The 23,198-nt window shown below is 46.4% G+C and overlaps 2 long non-coding RNA genes across 4 annotated transcripts in view; one reads left to right on the top strand and one right to left on the bottom strand.

Annotated features, from left to right (window-relative positions):
• Window positions 1-4,246: 4,246 nt before the first annotated feature.
• Window positions 4,247-11,702, bottom strand: LOC143434501 (uncharacterized). 2 transcript variants are annotated; one of them, XR_013103981.1, is made up of 6 exons: window positions 11,614-11,702; window positions 11,397-11,491; window positions 7,734-8,887; window positions 7,277-7,409; window positions 6,502-7,036; window positions 4,247-4,789 (listed from the first exon to the last, which is right to left on the bottom strand). It is a non-coding gene; the product is annotated as an uncharacterized LOC143434501 (long non-coding RNA). The 2 variants fall into 2 exon arrangements; XR_013103980.1 differs by lacking the exons at window positions 11,397-11,491; window positions 11,614-11,702 and adding an exon at window positions 10,029-10,164 and having other exon boundaries at window positions 7,277-8,887.
• LOC143434502 (uncharacterized) overlaps window positions 10,248-23,198 on the top strand; it is a 36,290-nt gene continuing 23,339 nt past the window's right edge. The window contains exons 1-2 of one of the 2 annotated variants that reach the window (XR_013103983.1): window positions 10,248-10,343; window positions 16,620-16,860. This is a non-coding gene — a long non-coding RNA (uncharacterized LOC143434502). Of the gene's footprint in view, window positions 10,439-16,619; window positions 16,861-23,198 lie in introns of both variants that reach the window. The other variant, XR_013103982.1, reaches the window with a different exon arrangement.

Below are 23,198 nucleotides of genomic sequence, written 5' to 3'. Positions count from 1 at the left end.
TTGGAGCCCTAACCTTCAGGTCCCTCACTGTGGGAGCCAGGCTATGTGTTTGGGCAATTGTGCAAAGGAAGTGATTTAGGACATTACAGGCCGAGAAGAGGAAGGAAAAATCAATACCCATCTCTGTCAGACGGAAGCCTTGTCACCAAGGCTGAGCACTAGACTGCCTTTCCCTTGCCTTCCACCTCTCTATTGTGAGTCCTCCAGAAAACACCCACAGCCCAGTCAGGCCAGCGTGCACCATGGGCTTAAGTGAGCGGAACCTCAAGAACACAGACTACCCTCAGATTCTCTGATGCTCAGAGCCACATACTCCTTTTCATCTTTCATGCCTCATTCGGTTCTTCTTGCACATGCTTGCAAATTCATCACTGTTCACCCAGTACCCACCGTGCACTCATACCCAGCACCCACTGTGCAGTCAGCACTCAGTACCTACTCACTATGTACCAGCCATTAATGCTCTCCATCCTCCATTCCATCCTCCTCCAAGCCAAAGCTTTGATATGAGGAATTGTACTTTTCTCCAGCTATCTTCTTCCATTGCATGTATCAACTGGCTTGTGACAGGAGTAAGTTTTTAAGACACTCAAAAGTAGATGAAATTTCAATGTATCATTCACAGCCTATAACCCATTCATCTGTCTTCCATTGTACAACAGCATTTGTGAGGTCTTGAACTTTCCTCCCCAAGCCAGTCTGTGGGCAAAGCTATCCTGAATAGCATAACATTAGGTCCTAGGTGGAGACAGAAGGAAATAATCTTACCAATGGTTATTTAGAGCAGAGGGATTTATTGGGGTTTGAGAGTCTGGGTATCGCCTGGTCAACGTCAAGGATCAATATATAAACACATGCATCAATACCATGAAAGTCCTCTGGCAACTTGAAAGTGTGGCTCAGTTGGTAGAGTCCTTGGTTAGCTAACATGAAGTCCCTGTTCAACTCTCTACACAACTTAAACTGGGTGTTAGCACACACTTATAAATTCATCACTCTTGGAGGCAGAGGCAGGAAGATCAGAATTTCAAGCTCATTCTTGGCTACAGAACAAGACTGAGGGAGGCCCATCTGCACTAGCCAAGGCCTTGTCTCAAAAGAATAACAAAGAAAAAACTGGAAGAGTCTGACAACAAATATTGGGTGGTGGAGTCCCAAATGTCTACTAACATCCTCCTGCAGGAGCAATGGCTTGACTCAAAGGATGGGGGGAGAAGCATGGATTAGGATCTCAAATCTGAGTTCTCGGGTCATCCTCAACCAGACGTGATATCTGCATACGAAGTCAGAAAAACACCCACCACAGGAGCAACAGAACTCGGAAGCCTAGCGCAAGGACTCGGGTGAGCTAGGGACCTGCCTTTTCATGTGGCTTCTTTCCTGTAGAATTCTCTTCCACAGAAAGCAAGAGGGTTGACTCCAAGAGCATGGAGACAGTGATCTGAAGCAGAGAATTTGATTTTTCCTTTGATTTGGGTCTTTCTCCAGAGATGAGGTGTCTCCCAAGGGCAGTTTCCTTTGGGCACAGGCCAAAGCGGAGAAAGCAGGATCTTTCAAACACTTTCAAATACTTTCGTTGGCCTAGAGGTGAAGTTGAAAGTGCAGAGACTCCTGTTCATGTTTCTGGGGTCCTAGAAAGTCCCATTGACCTTGCTGAGGCTCCTTTAGTAGTTAGCCCCAAAAGGGCCTCACCAGAAGACAGTAAAGGAATGGATTAGGGTTTAAAATGCTTCCCACAGTTGCCTTGCTAATCATTGTGCCTTACTGGAGCTTCTTGGGACAACCAGGAATTAAGGTCACTTGTGAGCTGTTCCTCTGTAAAGCTCTAATATTAAAGATCAGTTCCTTTGACGAATATGATTGCTATTACCTCTGTCCGTGGACGATGGTGCCCTGGGTGTTAGGCTTTTTGGATTCTGAGAGCCACAGAAGCAGATTTTTAACTGGTTAAAAAGTAGAGAAAATAAAAACATGCAGTCTATAAGAGAGACAACTTCAGGACCCTTCAGCAGCCACTCGTGGAATGCTTGTCTCAGCGGCACTGTTGGTCAGCTGTATTCTGTTCCTGTGCAATTAACTCACAAGTTCACAGGAGAGAGTCACACTGCCCTGTTTCTGCCTGAGACACAGATGTCCCTGGAAGAATCCCGGGGAAACCTATGTGCAGCCACACATACAGTCCATGCTTGGCCCCAAACACACAGCACATCCTTTGTGATGCTGTCCCCAGAGCAGCACAGCTTTACCTCTGACGAGGAAAATGGAATCATATTCTGACTCCTGGGGAAAATGTCCCAATTCACATTGCAACTGCCTTACCGCAGTTGATGGGTGGGGTCCCAGATCTGGGTCTGGTCTCTCTGGTTGATGGCATTCTGCCAAACTCCAGCACAATCCTGCTGTAATCTGTGGTGACCTCTGGGGTCCATGGCAGTTTTTGCCAGCACTGGCACACATTATGTTTTTAATAGAAAGCAGAAAGAGAAACCACCATCCTTACTGTGTGAACAAAGGCTATAGGCCCCAGGCAGCCCCACAGCTACAGTGGGGTTGCCTGGCACAGGCATCCTCTGTGCTTCACTCTACTTAACCACTGCTGCATGCATGCCTTGGTGGTGACCCAGCACTGGTTCCTGTGGTATCCAGTTGCTGGTAGTTCCATTGTTGGAGGTCAATGGTGTTTCTCCATTCCTTGAACATGTTAGGATGATGGAAACTTCCAGGGAACTCCATATTCCATTCTACATCCCACTTCTATGTCCAACGCAATTATCGTTTGTCTTTTTCATCAGTGAACTCATCACCCCTGTCACCTCTGGTCACCTCCGTGGTCCAGTGGCAGAGCGAAATTCACTATGTACACATCATACAGCCTGAGACAAAACTCCTCTCTGGGTCTCTGACCCTTCAGAAACTGGAGGCTTATTGTAGGAACAAGAGGGAAAGGTACAGTTTCCAGAAAATTTAACCCTACAATTACACCTCATCTTTTACCACTGTGGCTCATGTTACCAGAAATAGTCTAGAGGAGAGGTTCTGGGGCAGAATAACCCTATAAGGGGACGTCCCTGAGTGGCCCCATTATTTCTCAGCCTTTTAATGCAAATCTGATGTCTATGTCCCTCATGAAGTTATTCCTAAAGAAGAGTCCCCAATCACTGACTGGAGAACTCTGTGCATTTCTGGACGTAAATGTTCATGCCCAAGGTACTGTGGGCAGTAAGTAGAGTACATTTCCTTTAAGGTCTCAGGTGGCTCTTTGAGCAGAGCCTCTAAGTTGGCTGTCTTTGGAGTCAGGCTATCCTCCATCCTGATGACAGTGCAGATAATCAAGGTGGGGGTAGTCATGTTCATGTGATGATGGGCACTTGCAGGATACAGGTTCCCACCGTGCCAGGAGTTCCTCAGAGAAACACAGCAAATGCCAGGGATTACTGAGTGAGTCTGCCCCTTGGCTCCATGGAGCCCTAAAGGTTGCTCTAGAGACCACTGATGTTCCACCAGAGTAACAGCTGGCTCTAGGAAATCTCTTCCCTTTCAGGGCCACCTTCATGTAGGAAGGATTTTGATATATCAATGTTGCTACTTCAAAATAGTAATATCTACTCCCACCCGCAGGTTCTCCTCCCTCAGCTTCCCTAAGCACAGGAAAACCAGAACAAAGCAAGACTACTACTGACTTCCAGGAAGTGAATTTAGAAGTCGGAATGAAATCAGACCATAGGGTGGCCACCTACTGCACCTTTGTCTGATCTGGCTAGGCCTTCCTCTTTCTGACTGCAACAGTACCCCACTTGCAAGATGCTAAACTTACACCCACATAAGTGTGAGTTTGGAGAGCAGCAGGTGAGAGGCCCCTCCCCTCTAGTGCTGTGAGCTTCCACATAAACACAACCGGAAGACCATATGGTAGTCACCCTAGAGGCCACAGGCCTCCAGTCCTGAGAGGGTGGCTGTTTCTGTGCTGGCTTCTGCCTTAACTCAAACCATTACCTTGTATTTAGGAAATGAAAGAACAAAAGACAGAACAAAAGGCTCTACAGGACACATTGAAAATGAGGGGACTCATTAGGGGAAAAAGTTTGCTGGGGCGAACTAATGGGGGTGGAGTGAGTGGGTCCATCAGACATCATCCAATGCTGCCTCTTCTCTCTGGCTTATAGGATTGTGCCATCCAAAACCATGCATGACTGTGTCAGTAACCTCCATTTCCAAAGTTCATACGACACCAGAGCCAATAGCCACACAATATGTATATCTTTTATTTAACAAATACTGACATATCCACACACTTAACAATGTTTTAGAAAGAGATTCTCCTGCAAGTGTGTCATAAGCCTTGTAATACCATCCCTCACGTCCCTCCTTTCCTCCCTCCACATTCTCTTTGGTCCCTTGTCAGTTTTGTTTCTTCTTTTGTGACATTTATATATAACTAAGTTTAGGTGTTTATACATGGTCTAGTATACACGAATGAGGGAGAAGATAGTGTCTGTCGCCCCGAACTTCAAGCTTCATGTGATGACCTCTAGCTGCTTTCACACCTGCCCGGTGACCTAGAAGATTGGGCTGGCCTGGAGATTGTTGTGATTTCTGTTCACCGGAACTCTTCATTGACACCTCAGGAAATCATTTTCCACTGACCTCGTTATCCTCGGAGGATTTACATGGTTCTCTACTAGTTTTTATCTGTGTAATATTCAGAAGCTTGGAGACGATTGGAAATATGTTCTAGACGGATTGGGAAGCAGGGGCTTCCCATTGCACACCACAGAGTCTCATCAGGGACCTGCAAAGGACCAGAGAGTGATGCTCTTACGTGGGTACTGCTTGGAAATGCAAGGGGGACTCCTGGCAGCAGAGAGGGTAATGTGAACTGACAGACCAGGCAGTTAACATACATGGCTTGTTCTACTGGGAGACCCACTCAGGGTAGAATTCCACATGGATTGAGGCAACTGACAGAAAGGCTGGGCTGCTCTGCTGCAAAGGACTTCCGAGGTCAAGACCTAATAGGCAGATTAGCTCTTATGCAGCACAAGTTTGCCTTCCAGGCTGGTGCCAAGGTGTGTTTGTGGGATCAGCCATTGGAAAAGAGTTGTGCTCTTTGTTTAATACCAGATGTGGGGGTAGTACAGGTACAGCAGTAGTCAGTATCCTAATGCTTGAGTGGTGGATGGGCTCTGGTGCCTGAGATGGTACCTGGTGCTTGGGTAGAGGTTGGACTTTGGATCCCTAGGTTGAGGCCCTAGGTTGGTGACCTAACCTAACATAGTCTCAGGAAGCTCTGACTTAGGTATTTTCCATTTTATAGGCTTCCTGCATTTCCACTGTTTCTAGAAATGAGGTGTCTGAAAAGCAACCATGTGTGTTTATTTCTATAGACAGCAGACTTGAGCTTCCTGGAGAGATACAAGCTTCTAGGTTTGAATCTAGGAGCTTGCAGGATGGGATAAGTGTTAGAATAAATTCATCTGTGAGATTCTAGGTACGAAGGTGGGAAAGAACCTTCTGAATCTGTAGGTCAGAGACCAGGAAGGCACTCATGATGTCCAGCCTGGGTGTGAGACTATCTGGGCAGACCAAATGGCCTTAGGCTGTTCCTTCTCCAAGCATGAAAGTAATCAAATCCTGTTGGCCTTTGGAAGCTTGCCCAGTGTACCATGGGAGCCTATCCAACCAGTCTATGTGGATCCAGGACCTGAGAGAGGGCCCTTACTTTTTAAATCACTTACCAACACAGAGAAGAAAAATCAAACAAATGACCACAAGCAAGGTAGGACTCTGTTGAAAACACTTTCTGTAGGAAATGCTGGGGTTTGGCTTAATACCTCTGCAGGCAAACCTGTTCTGAGACCCTGGAGACCTACTCATCACCAGACATCCTTCTTTGCCCAGCATTCTCTTGCCTGTGTGTTTAAGCTCAGGGTCTAACAGGATGCTGTCCTAGCCTGACCTCCAAAACTACACTTCAGAGATGTAGCTTCCCACAGGCTCCTCCACAGGTCTCAGAAAGCCAAGGAGAGTTTTAATCCCAGGGATAAAATCTGGAGACATTGAGGGGCATCTCACAGGCGGTGGGAGGACTAGCAGTGATGTTTTCCTTTCATGTGTGGAGGGTAAGCAATGCTGTGTGTCTCCCTTCCTGAGATGTTAGCGAAAGAGCCAGAGCCCCGAGAGTTTCACAGGGGAAAATAAAGACACAATTACAGACAGCCATAATCCCCATAAACAGTGATTTGATAAAATTACCAAGATATACAGATTGTCAACCCACCAGACTATTAAAGGCCTAGGATTTTGAATAGAGAGTCAGACAATGGGACAGATTCAGACCATGAGGTAAATAGAAACGGTCATTTTCCTTCACACCAGTGCGTAAAGCCGCAAGCACATGGGAACAGGGAGACAAGCTAGCGAAAACCATTCATTAAGGAAACGCCCTTTATCAGGAGGCATGAAGAGGTGCACAGGGCACCGCCTCCTGGAGCAATGGCTTACCCTTAGCAGATCCTGATATAGGACACAGGATCCAGGTGGTGCAGAGCTTTTGCATGAGTCATGAGCAGAGGTCTGAGTAAGTGGGATAGCCTGAAGTCAAAGGACATGTGCTATGGGCAGGGCTGTGTCTGGTAGTTGTCAAAATGTCTTCCCTGGGGACATAGAATCCAGGCCTGCTCCTACCTCCTAAGGTGCCAACAGCAAACCAAAGTATGATTTTACTCCACTCTGGGAAAGCAATGTGTTCACAAGGCTTGCTTACAGATTATGGGTGAGGGGTTAACAGGCAGGAGTGTGGAGTACCCAAGTGGCCGTGGATGATGCCCCCCCCCCCGTGGGTGCACCATTATGGGATGCAGCCTGTGTGCTCTATTACATCTCCAAGCCCATCAAAGCCATGAGCAGTTAGGGCAGAATTGTGTATGGATGTCTGGGAAGAGTTGCCTGCCAGAACCTCAAGTGAGCATTCAATGACCCTTCCTCTCTTCTCCTTCTGTGAGAAAATATCCACAGTCAGCAAGTCCAGCTGTGATACCTTTTGAAAAACAAAAAAAAAAGAGAGTGAGAGCAAGAGTGAGGGGGAGGGAGGGAGACAGAGGGAGAAAGAAAAAGAGAGAGGGAGAGAGAGGGAGGGTGGGGAGAGAGAAAGGGAAGAGGGAGGGAGGGAGAGAAAGAGAGAGAGTATGACCTGGATTTCCATCTCCTGGGAACCCCCACCCCCACCCCCACCCCCACCCCCACACACATACACATACACACATACACATACACACACCTCTGCCTCCTGTTTGATTTGTGGTTCTGACCAGAGGACAATGACCAGCTCACAGCTGCAGGGTTCTTCCTTGCACTAACTCATGTGAGTAATCTGGTGGCTTGACCAGCATTCTGCTCTTTCTCCGACATCCCTAGGAACCACACACAATCCTGTTGTTGATACCTTTGCTGTAGTGATTCATAAACCAACGTGATTTGTCTGAAAGTTGACAGTCTGATGAGAGTTTGGCCTTCTGTCTCCAGAGGACAAGGAGGCTTTTCAGAAGTTCAGGAGGGGTAGACTGAAGTAAACTCATCTGTGAGACCCCTGCCTGGTACAAAGGCAGGAAAGAACCTTTAGCTCTTCTAGGACAGAGACCATGGAAGACCATGCCACCCGTTCTGGGTGATAGACTATCTGGGTAGACCTGGCTGTAGGTAGGCTATCTCTTTTCCATGCATAAAAGTAACTGTACCTTGTTGGCCTCTATCATGATTATCACCATGACGACAACGACGATGATGACGACAACGATGATGATGACAATTGTACTCTATCCTCTTTCTTTTCACAAAGCCCCAAACATTCTCATTGAACTATGCACTGGTTTTACTGGGATTTGAGCTGAAGAAATTGAACCTGTGTGGGAACAGGTCAGAACAGACCAGGCTTGTGATGTAGGCTGGATATACTGTCCCCACTGGAAGCCCAGGCTGTGTTCAGACAGCAGGCTTCCTTGGGAGGTGTCTACATACCTCTCTGGTCCTGTCAGAGGATAGGTTAAGTGAGGCTGGACCTCTGAGCAGATTTGGAGTATAAAGTGTTTGTGGCCTGCCCAATACTAAGGTCATGTGAGTTCTGTGAGTGATTCTGTAACTCAGACTGGTTCATAAAAGCCCAGAGGCAGATATTCAGAGACAGGCTACATATGGGTACCACCACCCAGGCCAATACTAGCTTTGAGGTGTGCTGTAGGAAGCCACTGTCTGAGATTCACTGTTCCTGGCTCCAGTGGCAGGGCATGTTTTGTTTAGAAGGGTTTGATTTGATCCAGGCAAGGTCCATGTAAAAACAAGTCATATAATAACAGGCCTCTGCTTTCTTTCTCAGATATCAGCGGCTCTTTAAGGCAGCTTCCTAAAGGTGTTAACTCTGGGATGAAAGGTGAGGAGAAGATACAGCCTTTCATCTTCCACCTCTGGAGGCTCTGCATGCCCACTGTGAATTCATATGCCCTTGTTTGTAACAAACACCTTCTGGAGACAACCCCACAGGGAGGATTTAGCTCTGTGTTTCAGGATCTGCAGTTCTCAAGGACAAAGCGACACAGTGCCGCCATTCAGTCTCGGTGGATTCTTGGGCTCGTTGACATCCGCTGGCCACATACATTTAATTAAAACCATTTTCCTAAGTGATCTGGATGTTTGGAGTAGGCACATTATTTTGTTCTAGTAGGGCGACTTGATCCTGACGCCTGCAGGACTCTTCTTGTGGTAGGTTGCCTTTGAATCTTTCGTCCTGTGTTATTCCTTCCACACACTGTTCTGGATAGGCTTCCAGCAAACAAAAGCTTCCCCGAACCATCGTCATCATCGTCTCCAGAGATTCGCTGTCTTGGTTGTGATTTTTCTAGAAGGATTGAGGAAATTCTCCTCTTAGCCATTTTATGTTGGTTAAAAGAAAAACCACCATTTTCTATTTATAGCTCTTCTCCTGACCACATATCAAAATATGCCTGAACAAATAAATGTCATCACAGGATAATTTGCCAGCCCTAGAATGGAGCATTGATGACTCCAGAAGCTCGTCTGGTGACTTGGTGACTCTGCGGAAGAGGGCGCTGCCCCACCCAGTAGCTGCACTCCACTGTCCTGCACCCACCCATCAACACGCCTGCTGGGGAGACTGACCAGCCTTCATGGAATCTTTGCCTCTCTCTTCATAGGAACCTAACTCAGGAGACCACTTATACACCCCAAGTCTGGGTGTTACAGCAAAACAGTGGTTTCTGTTTGTTTGTTTGTTTGCTTGTTTGTTTTAAGCAGACTGGCTGGAAAGTTTTAAGCACCCAAGGCAGGAGAGGGGCTCTGAGGATGGATTCTGCCCATTTGATATTGAGGTGATCTGCACATGAAACATCCAGCTGGGGTGACAGGACATGCTATCAACACTAATGTACAAAGGTCAAGAACCATAATATTGATGAGCACATGATTCCCTGCAAGCAAGCCCAAGTGGATGACATTAGCAAAAGAGAGATTGACTGTGCCAAGCTTCCCATGATCCCCTCTGCTCCAACGGAAGGGAGGAGGAGGAATCAGCAGCCCACAAAGAACTGTCAAGGGCAAGTGTAGAGTCTTGTAAAAGAGCTGTATGAGAGGATAGGGTAGGAGGCCACCAGCCTGACAGCCCAAGTCACCCCAGCTAGGCTCATGCAAGGAGACTTAGGGAAATCAGCTGATTGTGACTCAAGACAGCTTGCCTGCTGTATTACATCACTGTTTTATAAGTCAGCTGACACTTGTTACAGGCTTCACTAGGCTGTCTGCAAGGTACCAAGACAGATGAAAACATCTCCCAAAATGATATCAGTTCTCTGTATCCACCAAGAGCACAGCAGCCCAGGGAGTAAAGTCACACCTGTATACCACAACCTTGTTAAGATAAATTTGCCTTTAACAAGTTAGGGAATCAGGTTCCTAGGGACCTCTGTCATGCGACGGCTGGGCTCAAGGCTGAAATGGCCTGGGTTCGACATCTGAAGAATTACCTGGCATCCTCAGCAGGTAGAATTCTTGGAAGCTGGGGCCTTTGAAGTACCTTCTGAAGTTGGCCCCTTCTGTAGCTAGCAGTGTTCCTGGCTTGGAGTTGTGGGGTTCTGAAGCTGAGGTCAAGTGCAATGCTCTGGACACCCTTCCAAGGATGTGATTTCCAGAGCCCACATGGCTCAGGAACTTCTGTTGTCCTTGGGCTTTTGGAACCATACACTGGAAGTCAGCTTCAAATACACTGCCTGCAGGTGGCACACCAGGAGACTGTCCTAGAGGTTGGGAGTAAGCTACAGAACAGAAGTGCTGGGAAACAGGTAAGGGAGAAGGTGATGGCCCTTCTGGGTCCCAGGGAACCAGAGCTGACTCTCTTCCTCACCATGACTGGGACTGGGTTATAAAAAGAACTAAGGTAAGCAGGTGTGAGCAGGCACCTTTTGGAGCAAGTCTGGTATTGAATGAGGTAGGGAGTTTCCTTCCCTGAATGGGAGCAACCTTCAGACAACACTCCAGCAGCTGAGGACTGTGGTGACTCATGGAGTAGGGTGGGTGTGGAGTACTTGTCCCACCTCATTGTGGGTTCGGAGATACGGCCACTCTTCCTCCCTTTCCTTTTTTCTCCTTTCCTCTTTCAGCCAACCCCTCCCTATTTTCTTTCTGCTTGTCTACACTCACATTTTTCCAATTTAATTACATGGTTTCTCTCCACTGCTGAACTCTCTCAACTGGCAACACCTCTCCTCCAGTGTCTTCAACATTCATGGGACAGGTGGCCTGTGTCCTGTTGGTCCAGTAAACACAATATCTGCATATGTGCTCCCTGGGAGGACATCTGACCAGCAGAATCATGACGTTAGTTCTACTAGATCTAAGACCTGTTTTTTTAGAAACAAGCCTAGAGTCGAAGCTTCCCTGGCAAGGGTCGGATTTGGACAGAGCCAGGCATTGCTCACCCAGCAGAATAGATGGCACTGCAGCTATGGAAGCTTGACTGACAGCTGTATTTAATAGGTCACTATAGATGAACCCAGCTTTGTCCTCACATATCACACACACACACACTATATATATATGCTGATTCTCTTAAGCACAGTGAACTCAGAAAAGCACCTCAGGGAGACTAAGAACTCATCATCATAACCATGCTGTCAATAACAGGAACTAAGCACAAGCTTAAGTGGTAGCTTGATCCAGAAAAACCAAAACTCCAACAGTAACACCACCACCATCAACAACAACAACAACAACAACAAAACCTACCTCCTTTTCTAAATAACACAGAGTGTGTTCCTGAAGACTCCTTTGGTGCCCTTTGTTGCTGCTCTCTCCCACTACAGCACTTGACTAGCAGGTATAATTGGAGCACTTACCCCGTTAATGGATACCATTCCAGGCACGTGGGGTTTTTAGAGAAGGGGACTTCCTTTGAGTCTGCCCAGGATGAAGCTAGAGCTTGCAGGCATGGCTGAGGGATGAAGAGAGCTTCTTTCAGGTTCACTAAGGATTTGCCAAAGGATGTGCTGGGGGTGGGGGTGGGGTGGGGTGGGGAGAAGACCAAGCTGTGGAGGCCACAGCCACTGCGTTTACTTTGGCTGAAGCTCAGAGCCTCCCGGAGAGTGCTTCATCTGCTCCCAGAGTATAAGTGGCTCCTCGCTGCACAGATGTCATCATGCCTGGTGTGCCTGGACATTGGAAAGTTCAATTTCCAGAATCATGATTGCGACAAATCATTTCTGAAGGGCACAGTAGGCTTGGGTCAAATTCAAAGTCTATTTACCTCATCCAGCTGACAAAGCACTTAGGCTTTGCAATCTTGTGTTAGTAGATGTGTTCTGTCCCTAAACTATATCCCACATCTGAAGGTGGACACTCTGTGTTCCAAATTCCATCAAGGTCAGCATGGAACAACATCTAGGGAGCGTAAAAACTGCTAGAGGAGCTAGCTCGTTTAGTAGCCAGAGGGAATACACATGAACAGCATTTCTAAAGATCTCATGGCATGGAGAGCCACCCTATAATCTCTGGTGCATAGGGCAGGCCACAAGCCAGATGGTTTGGTGACCATGAGCAATGTGAGAAGCAAAATGATGCTCTGTCCAAGGCTGAGCATCCATCCATCCACCCATCCATCCATCCATCCATCCACCCACACATCCATCCATCCATCATCCACACATCCATCCATCCATCCATCGATCCATCCATCTATCGATCCATCCATCGATCCATCCATCTATCGATCCATCCATCCATCCATCTATCGATCCATCCATCGATCCATCCATCCACCCATCTATCCATCCATCCATCCATCCATCCATCCAACCATCCATCCATCCATCCATCGATCCATCCATCCACCCATCTATCCATCCATCCATCCATCCATCCATCCATCCATTGATTCATCCACCCATCTATCCATCCATCGATCCATCCATCCATCCATCCATCCATCCATCCATCGATCCATCCATCTATCGATCCATCCATCGATCCATCCATCTATCGATCCATCCATCCATCTATCGATCCATCCATCGATCCATCCATCCACCCATCTATCCATCCATCCATCCATCCATCCATCCATCCAACCATCCATCCATCCATCCATCCATCCATCCATCCACCCATCTATCCATCCATCCATCCATCCATCCATCCATCCATCCATCCATCCCAGACTCCCCAGAACCTCTTAGTTTGTGCCAAATAGCAGCAAAGCTCACAAGGCAGGACTTTTAAGGATCACATTTGTAACAGCACTAAACCTTCCTTCTGTCCCTGCGACACAGTGTTCTTCATGTTCTCCCCAGCAGGTCGGGAAGGTTAGGGGGAGGATTGGGGTATGAACGTTTGGGGCTCAAAGCAAAAGTGGGCTTTAATTTTACCTTTGGTGATGGTGTTGCCTGTAAAATCATTTGGAGAGAAAGAAAGGCAGCTCAGAGAAAAAGAGGAAGAGCAACACAAATGCATGTAGGGAAGGGCTTGGGAGTGGAGAGGGCAGGAGAATCTGGAGATGCAGGCTGCTGATGCTGGTCTGAGATGGTAGCTAGACCTTACCTCTTGTGCTATGGGTAACACACGCATGGTCCTATGTGGAAAGAATAACTGGTATTTGTTTCTAAAAGTGGTGGATCCGAATCCTAGTGACATTGACTTTGGTGAACTCTGCTGTTGGAAGGAGAAGATCCCAGAGGACTCACCAGCTTCCTGTGGAAAACCATTTTATACAGCAGGGGACCCTCATGATTTCTGTGGCCTGGGGAGGGACCAAGCTCATGTTCCACACTGTAAGCAGGTTTCAGATGTGGGGTGTGTGGCAGCACATGTGTCCACTTGGTGTTTGTGTTGTATGTATCCATAACAGTGTACATGTGTATATAGTGTGAATGAAATATGTGTTCGCCATAGATATATGATGTTTGTATGTTAACAGTGCATGTGCACATATAGTGTGGATACAGCATATATTTGCCATGGTGTGTGGTGTGCATGTGTATATCAGAGGATGTATATGTGTTGTGTGTAGCAGTATGTGCATGTGTATGTGTGTAGTACATGTGTGATGTGTGCATAGAGCAGTTCATTGGTGGGGGTGTGAGGTGTAAGTACATGTAATAGTTGGTGCAGTGTATGTGAAGTGCTTGTATAGTGTGTAGATAGAGAATACATATGGGGGTGAGGTGTAAGTATGTGAATTAGTGCCTTACAGTGGGTGTGTTCAGTGCATATGTATGCCATGTATCTGTGAAGGGTGTGTGCAATGTGTATATGTGTGGAAGAGGGAGACAGACAGACAGAGAGAGAAAGACAAAGAAAGACAGGGAGAGACAGACACATTGAAATGGTGCAATTTGCAAGATTTTGAGTGTCATGTGGTTTGTGTGTGTTCCCATGTGCATGTGTGCATTAGGTAGGCCTTGCCTTTATTGGGGCTTCCATCATGTGTTTGATCAGTGTCAAGCCTGATGCCTAGTGTAGGGTCTGGTCCAACCCACATGCTTTTACCGTCTACTCTGCTTCTCTCGCACTCTCCTTCCGGGCTCTGTTACACATTGGTTTCGAGACAACAGAAGAGGTCAAGTTTACAGTGATCCATAATTATGGAGAGCCTTGGCTTTCATGTCAAGATTAATACCTTTTTGACAGAATTTAATAATATGGTTTTATAATACTTAATTTTGTTCAGAAAATAACTCTCAGTAGGAAGTCGTTTTTCCCTTTAGTAACCTAAATATGATTGCTTTAAAATAATTTACTTCACATTGCCTGACACAAAGGGCCTATTCTGTGGACTTGTGCTCTGGCACTAGCAGGCCTTTGGGGGGAGGTGGATTAACTTCAAGTTAATGTGAACATTCAACTAATTCTGACAAGCAGAGCTGTCTGCCTACTGCGCTTAGGGACAGTCAGCGCTGCTATATCTTAATTTAAGGCTAAGCAACAGAGAAACACTTCACTTTAGTTCAGAAGACAAGCAACCATGCCTCTCTGCTCCTTCGTGCCCAGGCAGACAGTTTGCCTGCCTCATCACCCTCAGTGCACGCTGCAGCTTATTTACGAAATGACCTAATTACTCCTGTGGCACTCTAAACAGCCGCCAGCATCCACTAGAAAATTCCGAGCGGCTTTCTTGCTAATATCCTGGTAGCAAAACTGATGGAAGTGAATTGGTCTATAGAATCTGCCTTGAAGAGGCCCAAGCTAACTTGGTATCTAGGGGATGAGGGAGGGACTCAACTTTCACCAAAGTGCAAAGTTGGCAGTGCATGTGGATCTCCATAGTTAGACATGTAAAATGGTTTGGGGGTTATGGAATTGTGTAGATAGCATGTTCCCATCAGGGAAATAGACTTTCTAGACCCCAACTGGCCAGGAGGCCTTGTCCTCTTACCACTGCTTGCAATGGCTTCTGTTTGGTTCCCCAGGGCCTCATAGGAACAAGACACTAGTACCTGATCATAAGGGTCTGCTCCAGAGGTGGGCACAGGGGCATTGAGTAGTACCCTCCAAGCTCAGACTCTGTTTGCTCCTGCACTGGTGCAGCACTCAGCCCTTGGACAGACTCAGACCCTGTCATTTCAGAGGGGAAGTTTTGTGGCAAGCTCAGAGCTGGAAGAGCAAGGCCAACAGGATTTCTAGGAGAGCATCCTCCAGGGTATAGCTGCACTTTTCATTTTGAATGCTAAGAACATAACACATGGCCTTGGGCACATGTGGCAAGTGCCGTGTCACGACCCATGCCTATACCTTTGAGGAAGGCACAGGACAGTGTGGTGACCAGAAACATCACTAATGTTCAGAAGAGGAGTGCCCACTGAAGTGCTGCTGCTAGGGTCCAGGCGCTGTGAAAGGGTTTGGTGTTTGTTGTCTTAGTTGTTTGAATTATATTGAGTTTACCAGGAGGGGTACTTAGAACAGATCACTTACCTAGTGATGAGGCTGGATTTTAACTGAGGTAACTCCATTTTAAGAAGAGTAAACTAGCTAGGGCAGTGAGTTTACCTAGCCATCTCTGTACTTGAACACCAGCCTCCCGGGAGGGTGCAGAGACGTGGTAGAGTGGACGGTAAGCTATTCGCCCAGATTCTTTCAATCTCCAGCAAGAAGCCACTCATTCTCCAGCCTGTAGGAATACTGGGCCCCAAGAGCTTCCTCCTTCCAGATTCATTCCAGCAGAAAGAGCTGCTTGCCAGAGGTAGAGATCTCTCCCAGGGGGTTCTGTTGGGAGAAGGGTGCACAAGTCAGACCTTGCCTTGATGCCTGCAGCCTGTAACTAATACAGAGCAGAAGCCTCCATTTCAAATGCACACTCTTTCTTTAACACCTCCTACTTTGGCTCGATGTCATTTCCTTTCACTGCAATTGAGGTCCCTTCACTAAGTGCTAACCATACTGCCAAGAGCAACAGCAGCTCCAGTGCTGTACAATAAGTGGAGAGCAGCGCGTGCTAAACACCAGAGGCAAAATAGACAGTTACACAGACAGTTTAAAGGACAGAGCAGCAGCCATGGTAAGTCAGCCCCAGAGCTCTCTGGACATGTCTGATGCAGCGCAGTGCTTCCAGGACAAGGCAAATGGACAGCTGCCAAAGGCATCACTTAACTCCAGTAAAAAGTCACTCTCTGCTCACAATCACTAACCCTATGGGGCTACAAGATAGAGGTCTGGATGGCATCATCATGTCTCCAGTGTAGGACCTATATCCATTTATATAGGCCACTGTGTATCTGGGCGAGGGGCCCATATGTTGGAGGGCTATTTCAGTAGTGACACCCACTACTGGACAGACACTACCAGGGCACTGTGTTAGAGCCCCCCCACACACACACACCATATACTACAACATGTCGAGGAAGATGCCTGGGGACCACTATGGTAGTGTATTTACCCACCTTGGTGAGTATTTCCTTTATTCTCAAGTTTATAGTGTAAGGACAGTTGATAGTTGTTGGAATCCATGCACTCGTCTCCTGATTGATGGGAGTAAAACAATTTTAGTAAGGAGAGCCACTGGGTGGGGGAGGGCTCCAAGTGTCCCAACCCCTCCAGGGAAGAGCATAACTAAAAGCAGCCTTGCTTCCTAGTGGGGAGAAGAATTAGCACTACCCTGGAGCATCTGAACTCAGGACCCAGTGCAGTTCTTTTCAGCTCACCAGCCTGGCTGCTGTGACAGCTTAAAGGATATTTACAAGTGACAACTGATGAATAAAAGCCAGTCTCATGGCAGCTACATATGGTAACTCTGCAGCAGCAAGTGGATTAAAACCCAGTCACACCAGCGAGCAAGCAGGTGTGCTCCACCCTTAGGGAGATGAAGATTCAGAAGTAAGTGTCTTTTCTCTTCCTTCCCTCATGATGGAGGCTTGGGATATGTCACAGTGTATCCAGACATCAAATGCCACTGTATCAAAATCCCAGTTTGGGCTATGGAGATGGTTCAGTGGGTAAAGGTCTTGCCTCACAAGTATGGGTATCTGAGTTCTCGGTTTCCCAGAACCCACATTAAACTGGGCATTGTATCTTCTGTGGGTAATCCCACTGTTTTTATGGTGTGATAGGAGGTGTATATAGTAGAATCCCAGAATCCTCAGAAGCTCTTGGGTTAGCTTAGCCAGGCATACAGAGGTGAACAAGAGAGACCCAGTCTCAAACAAAGTGGATGGTGAGGACTGACACCAGACATTGTCCTCTGACCTCCACAAGAGTACTGCAGTGCCTACACACCCATACACACTCACACACACACACACACACACACACACACACACACACACACGGGTTTGCACACACATATGCACACCTACATATATGCATCACACATATACTTGTTGGCCGTCTGGTTATGCTGTCTACTATGCAGGGGAGAACAGTGATCCATCTGGACTGGAAGGGGCACCTATCTCAGTTGGATTATCACCCCTGCTGCAGCTCCCAAAGGATTTGACTCACTGGGAACACAGCACAAATCTCAAATCTTGACTGAAAGACCCAAAGAAGGTCAGCAGTGAGCAAAAGTCTATGGCAGGCTCTGTCCTTCCCCAAAACTGGGAACCTAATTCACAGTGATGGGCACCTGATCCACAGTGTGACGGCATGCAATACTTCTCTGAAGCACCTTTGAACGTTCTGCAAGGCTCTGATGGTGAAAGATGGGTGCAACGGTTGTCACATGGAAATGGATAATCACCTGGGCCAGTGACACGGAGCTGGGTGGAGGAGAATAAGTATCTGAAGCAGCTCAGCCCTTGCTAGTGAACTTGTGTCCTCCCTCCTGATCTGAACTTTTGAAAAGCTGGGACCATCCCTCCTGGAGTTGCAGGGCTTCTCTTTTCGTGTTTTTCGTGGTGGGCAGTTTCACAGGTCTGCCTGACACTATCTGACGCTCAGGCAAATTAGCCTGAGCAGAGAAACCCTGGGCCTGCTGCTGTTGGGGAAACACTCATCTTGTCTGAGATGCTACTGGACATGTTAGCGTTTATACACTATGTATTGTTGTTACCAGCTATGACAGGTGATAATTATAGTCACTCATGACCCAGGGGACACACTTTCTATCTCTATATAAGGCCAGTCAAGCATTCCCTTCTTCCTCAGGGCACAGAACTACACTGCCCTTTCCAATGACCGTGCCTTGACTGTTCACATAGGCAACAGCATGCTGCTGAAAGCATGGTTTTGCCTCTAACTGTGGAACAGCCCTGCTGATACTAACATACCGCCATGGACAGTGCAGAGGACCTATGGTAAATGACATTTTATAGTTAACTTTAAATAACCCCCTCCATAGTTTTTTAAATGCACCCAAAAGTCTTTGACATTTTTTAGAACAGCTTTGGAATTGTAGGAATTGAAAGGTTCCAGGGCATAATCCAAAGACTCCTACTGCTTCCTCACTGTGGCCACTCCATGGTCTCTTGCTTTATGTGAAGATTCTTAGAAATTCCTCTGGAACACAGACTTCCTGGTTTTGTAGACTCTGGAAGACTTGCTGGTTCTTCTAGAGTAGGAACTTTCTGGCTCCCCTGGAGTGCAGATCCCCTGGTCATGCTACCCTCAAAATCTTTCTGTAGAATGAGCCTCCCATGAGGACTGGGGATTGAGGCAGGAGGACACCAAGAATTTTGTCCTAATTGTTGTTGTTGATGTTGTTGTTATTGTTATTGTTGATGTTGTTGTTGTTTTGGTCTTCTGATCCCAGGCAACTTCCCAACACTGTCTTTATGTAGCTTTTCTCTGGGATAAGACAGCAGTCATTCTACAACCTGATGGTGTCACAAGGCTTGGTCTCTGCATCCTCAGTGCTGTTCGGGTAGCTGAAGCAGGAGACAGGGTCAGTGGGACTCTCATGCAGGTTTAGCTGTCACATACTATCTGATTGCTCAGATCAAACTTTTTACTTTTGGTTTTTTAAAAAAAAAAAACAAAGACCATATGCGAATTTGCACATGGTTTCTCTCATCTGTGGATCCTAGATTTTAATTAGATGCATAAACTACGTGATATGAAAATGAAAGGAGAAGGAATGAGCCAAGAGGCTGGAGGAGAGACAGAGAAGACATGGGGTATGAGTATTGTCAAAGTGCTTGATAATGATACCCCTGCAAGACACACTTATTACCTACAATAAATTAGTTGTGCCAATAAAAGTAATGCTAATTTTAAAGACAAGAAGACCACACACACTTAAAGTAATTTCATAACCAGAAAGCATTTACCAGAGACTATGAATCAGTAGCGGCAATGGTTGTAGTAACACCAACAGCCCACTCTTGTTGGCAGGCAACTTGGGTAACAGTCCCAGCTCACTGTTCATTCAGTGTTTATGGTGTTCTCACCACTAAGTAGTAGTAACCTCATGGAGTCTTCATGATCATTCCGAGAGAGACATTATTGATGGCTCAGCTTCGTAGGTGAGAAACTGAGGCAGGAAGGCCAAGTCATCTTTCCAAAGCAGCAAGGCCAGGGCCTGGGACTATGGAACTCTGGTCCAGGCAATGACTGTACTCTGGACAACTGCAATGTCTACACAGTGGTGTAAGTGCCCAGTTGATCCATTGGTTTCTATTTGAAGATCAATGCATCCTGACACAAAGAATGAGAATGGTAGAACCCTGGCTTGCCTAGCAGGGTATTCTAGTCTCATTTTGATTGCAGTGGTAAACATCAGGACCCAAGGCAAGCTGTAGAGGAAAGGGCTTATTTGGTTTATCTTCCAGGCCACTTCCAGTCTATCACTGATGGAAGTTGGGTAGGAACTCAACGTAGGAACCTGAAAGCAGAAACCATGGAGGAATGCTGCTCACTAGCTTGCTGTCTAACTTGCTCAGCTAGCTTTCTTGAATCACCAAGGCCTACCCATCTAGGACTAGTGCTGCTCACAGTGTGCTGGACCCACCCACATCAGTCATCACTTCATTTATCACAAACATGGCCACAGGCCAACCTGATGGAGACAATTCTGCAATGGAGTTTCCCTCTTTCCAAGTGAGTCTACGTTGTGTCACATTGACACGTTGTTGACAGTAAAAACTAACCAAGATACAGAACATCTTAAGTAAAGAAGAACAGGGAGTAGCTCCAGCAGCGGAACTCAGAGCCTTGCATACTGGGCAGGTCTACACTACAGCTCGGGCTTTACCCCAGTCCTTGGTTTTGAGATAGGGTTTCACTATAGAGCTCAGGCTGGTTTTGAACTAGCTGTGTAGTTGGCTTTGCACTTGTGATCTTTCTTTCTCCTCCCTGAATGCTGAGATTACAAGTATGCTCTATCACAGCCAGCAAGAATGGTGTGTGTTGCTGTGTGTATGTGTGTGATTACATGTATGTATGTATTGTGTATTTGAGTGTGTTTGTATGTGGGTATATATGATTATGTGTATGTGTTTACATGTATGATTTTATGTATGTATATATGTATATATGTACAAACATGATTGATAAATATGTGTACATGTATATATATGTACATATATATGGATAAATGAGTGATTGTATGTATGTGTTGTGTGAATGAGTGTATTTATGTATGTCTATATGTGTATGAGTGTACATGTGTGGCTGTATGTATAAGAGTGTGTTTGTGTGTATGTATGCAAGTGTTCTGTCCATGCAAGCATGTGTGAAGACCAGAGGTCAACACAGGGTACCCTTCTTCATCACTTCTTTCTTATGTTTTGAAACAGGGTCTCGTTGAGCCTAGAGCTTGCTGTTTCATCTAAACTGGATGGTCAGCAAGCACCTTGGATCTGCCTGTTTCTGTCCCCTAAGGGCTGGAGTTACTGAGGCTCACCTCTGTGCCCAGCTTTTACACAGGCACTGGGGATCCAAACTTAAGTCTTAATGGTTACACAGTAGGAGCTCTTAATGGTTACACAGTAGGTGCTTTCCCCATCTGCTATCTCCCTAAGCCCAATAAGAATGCAGGTGTTTCATATTGTTCATGTCAAGTCTTCAGAGCCCAGCATGAGGATGGGGACTGAAGTGCAGCTGAGAAAGCATCCCAGTGCACAGAGAACTAGAGGCAAACACACGGAAAGGCAGCCTGGCAGCCCAAGACAGAGCATGGCAGCTTGGCAGAAATGTGCAAAAATGTGGCTAACAGACCTACTGGAGCTGTTAAAATGGTGACTCACAGTGCAAGGTGCGGGCACGCCTGCCTTCCCCAGGTGATGTTGACACATTTGAAGGAATCTCTATTTGTTTGGGATGCTGGGGTTGAGCCTATGCTGTTAACTGACACCTGGAGCCAAGCCCCAGATGGCATCGGCTGTGCACGCCAGGGTTGTTCTGCTTCTGTCCACAAACTTTGTGTGCATTTTGACATCTGCTATGTGGCTGTCTCCTCCTAATTGAGATACTTTCTCCTGGAGGGAAGGAAAAGAGGGCTCGCAGGGTCCTCTTAAAGGTTACGTGAGCAGTAAACGCTAAGAAGAGGACTCTTTGGTGGAGCTGTGCAGAGAACTGCAGAGATGCCAAATTTAACAACTGTCACCCAGGCTAGGGTAGATTTAGGAGGATGCAGATACCTTTGAGTCACATTTGAGTAGTAAACCTTTTCTAGTCCTGTAAGAATCTCCACAGTCACACTCTTCTGTGTAACCCCAATAGACTCCTTAGATCCCCAAGCTAGACTTGGATGCCATTTTTTCGTTGGTGTGTTGTCAAGCAACCTGCCTGGGGTGGATGGGCACTTTCTCAAATCTCCCAAAGTAAAGTCATGCAATAGCATCTGGCGGCTAGTCTCCATGTCTCCTCCTCTAGGCTACAGGCCCCTGTCTGCTTTGAGAGCACAGAGAAGATTCCATCTGTGAACAAGGAGGCAGCCCAGGCCTATCACCAACCTGCCCTAATTCTACTTGGCATCTTCTAGAGTTGTAAAGGAGGGAGGAAAGAAGAGAGACAAAGGAGGAAGGAGGGAGGAGGGGAAAGGGAGGAGAAAGGGGAGGGAAGAGGAAAGAGGGAGGAGGAAGGGGAAGGGGGAGAGAGGAGGGAAGAGGAAGGAAAGAAGGGGAAGGGAGGAGGGAGGAGGGAAAAAGGAGTAAGGGAAGAGAAGAGGGAGGAGGGAGGACGGGAAGAGGGAGGAAGGGACATAAAGGAGGAGGTTTCTGAAGCTCTGGCTCTAACTGCTGGGTGGACAGCAGTCCATTTAAGAGACGGTAAGGACTTTGACAAGGCCATGTATTCCAGTTCTGACAGGTTATCTTGAATTGATGCTAGGTGACATGCGGCGTATGTGGAACTCAGCCTAGATGTTGCCCTGGTTTTTTTGTGTTTTTTGTTTATTTTGTTTTTTTGGTTTTTTTGGCAATGTTTAGGTTGTATTTATGATGAAGTGTGTTTACACACATGTGCACACTGTACTACTTTTGATATGAAGATGTGACTGCTTTCTCTGTCCGTGTGTGTGTCTGTGTCTCTGTGTATGCATGTGTCTGTGTGTGCATGTCTGTCTATGTGTGTGGTGTGTAGTCAATAGAGTTTCATTCAGCCTTAAAGAAAAGCAAAATTATGTTGTTTGAAGAAAATGAACAGAACCAGATATTAGCATATTAAGTAAATTTAGTATTTTAACATCTGCTGTTGATTTTATTAAATGCTCTATTTGGGGGTAGTATTGGAGAATGAATTCAGAGTTTTGTGCACAGTAGCTCTATTACCGAGCTACATTCACAGCCATAAAAGATCTGTCTAGATATTTTTGTCCTGTCTATTTTGCATGTAGCCTTCATTAGAAATTACTGCTACAGTTCCACATGAGTGCCTAGTGGTGCTCTTGACTTGTGGAGGCGATGGATGATGTCTGCGTCCCTTTATACTGTGCTGTCCTGCTTGCTCAATTGCCTCGTATGTCCTCAGTGTCATGATAATATTTTATTTGTATTTTTGGCAGTTTTGTTTTAAAGTGAGAGTAGTCTACGGCTTTCATATTGTCTTTTATTGAGTGTGTTATTAGTAGTCATGTTCCTTCATAAAATCAGTTTTTCAATAACCTGAAATAGTTTCATACAGTAAGACCACACGTGTCAAATCTCTGTTCATGTTCTGTAAAGAACTGTTGCACTGCTGTTGTTTCTTACTTTTGTAATCAAAATATGGCTTGACGTCCTATCTTAAGATGAATTTGTAATGATATGGCTCAGAGAAGACAAGAAAGTAAGCATGCT

The sequence above is a fragment of the Arvicanthis niloticus genome, chromosome 15, assembly GCF_011762505.2.
Source record: "Arvicanthis niloticus isolate mArvNil1 chromosome 15, mArvNil1.pat.X, whole genome shotgun sequence".
NCBI lineage: Eukaryota > Metazoa > Chordata > Mammalia > Rodentia > Muridae > Arvicanthis > Arvicanthis niloticus.
Note: the sequence above shows the minus strand (reverse complement) of the source record. Positions and strands in the feature narration are given on the sequence as shown.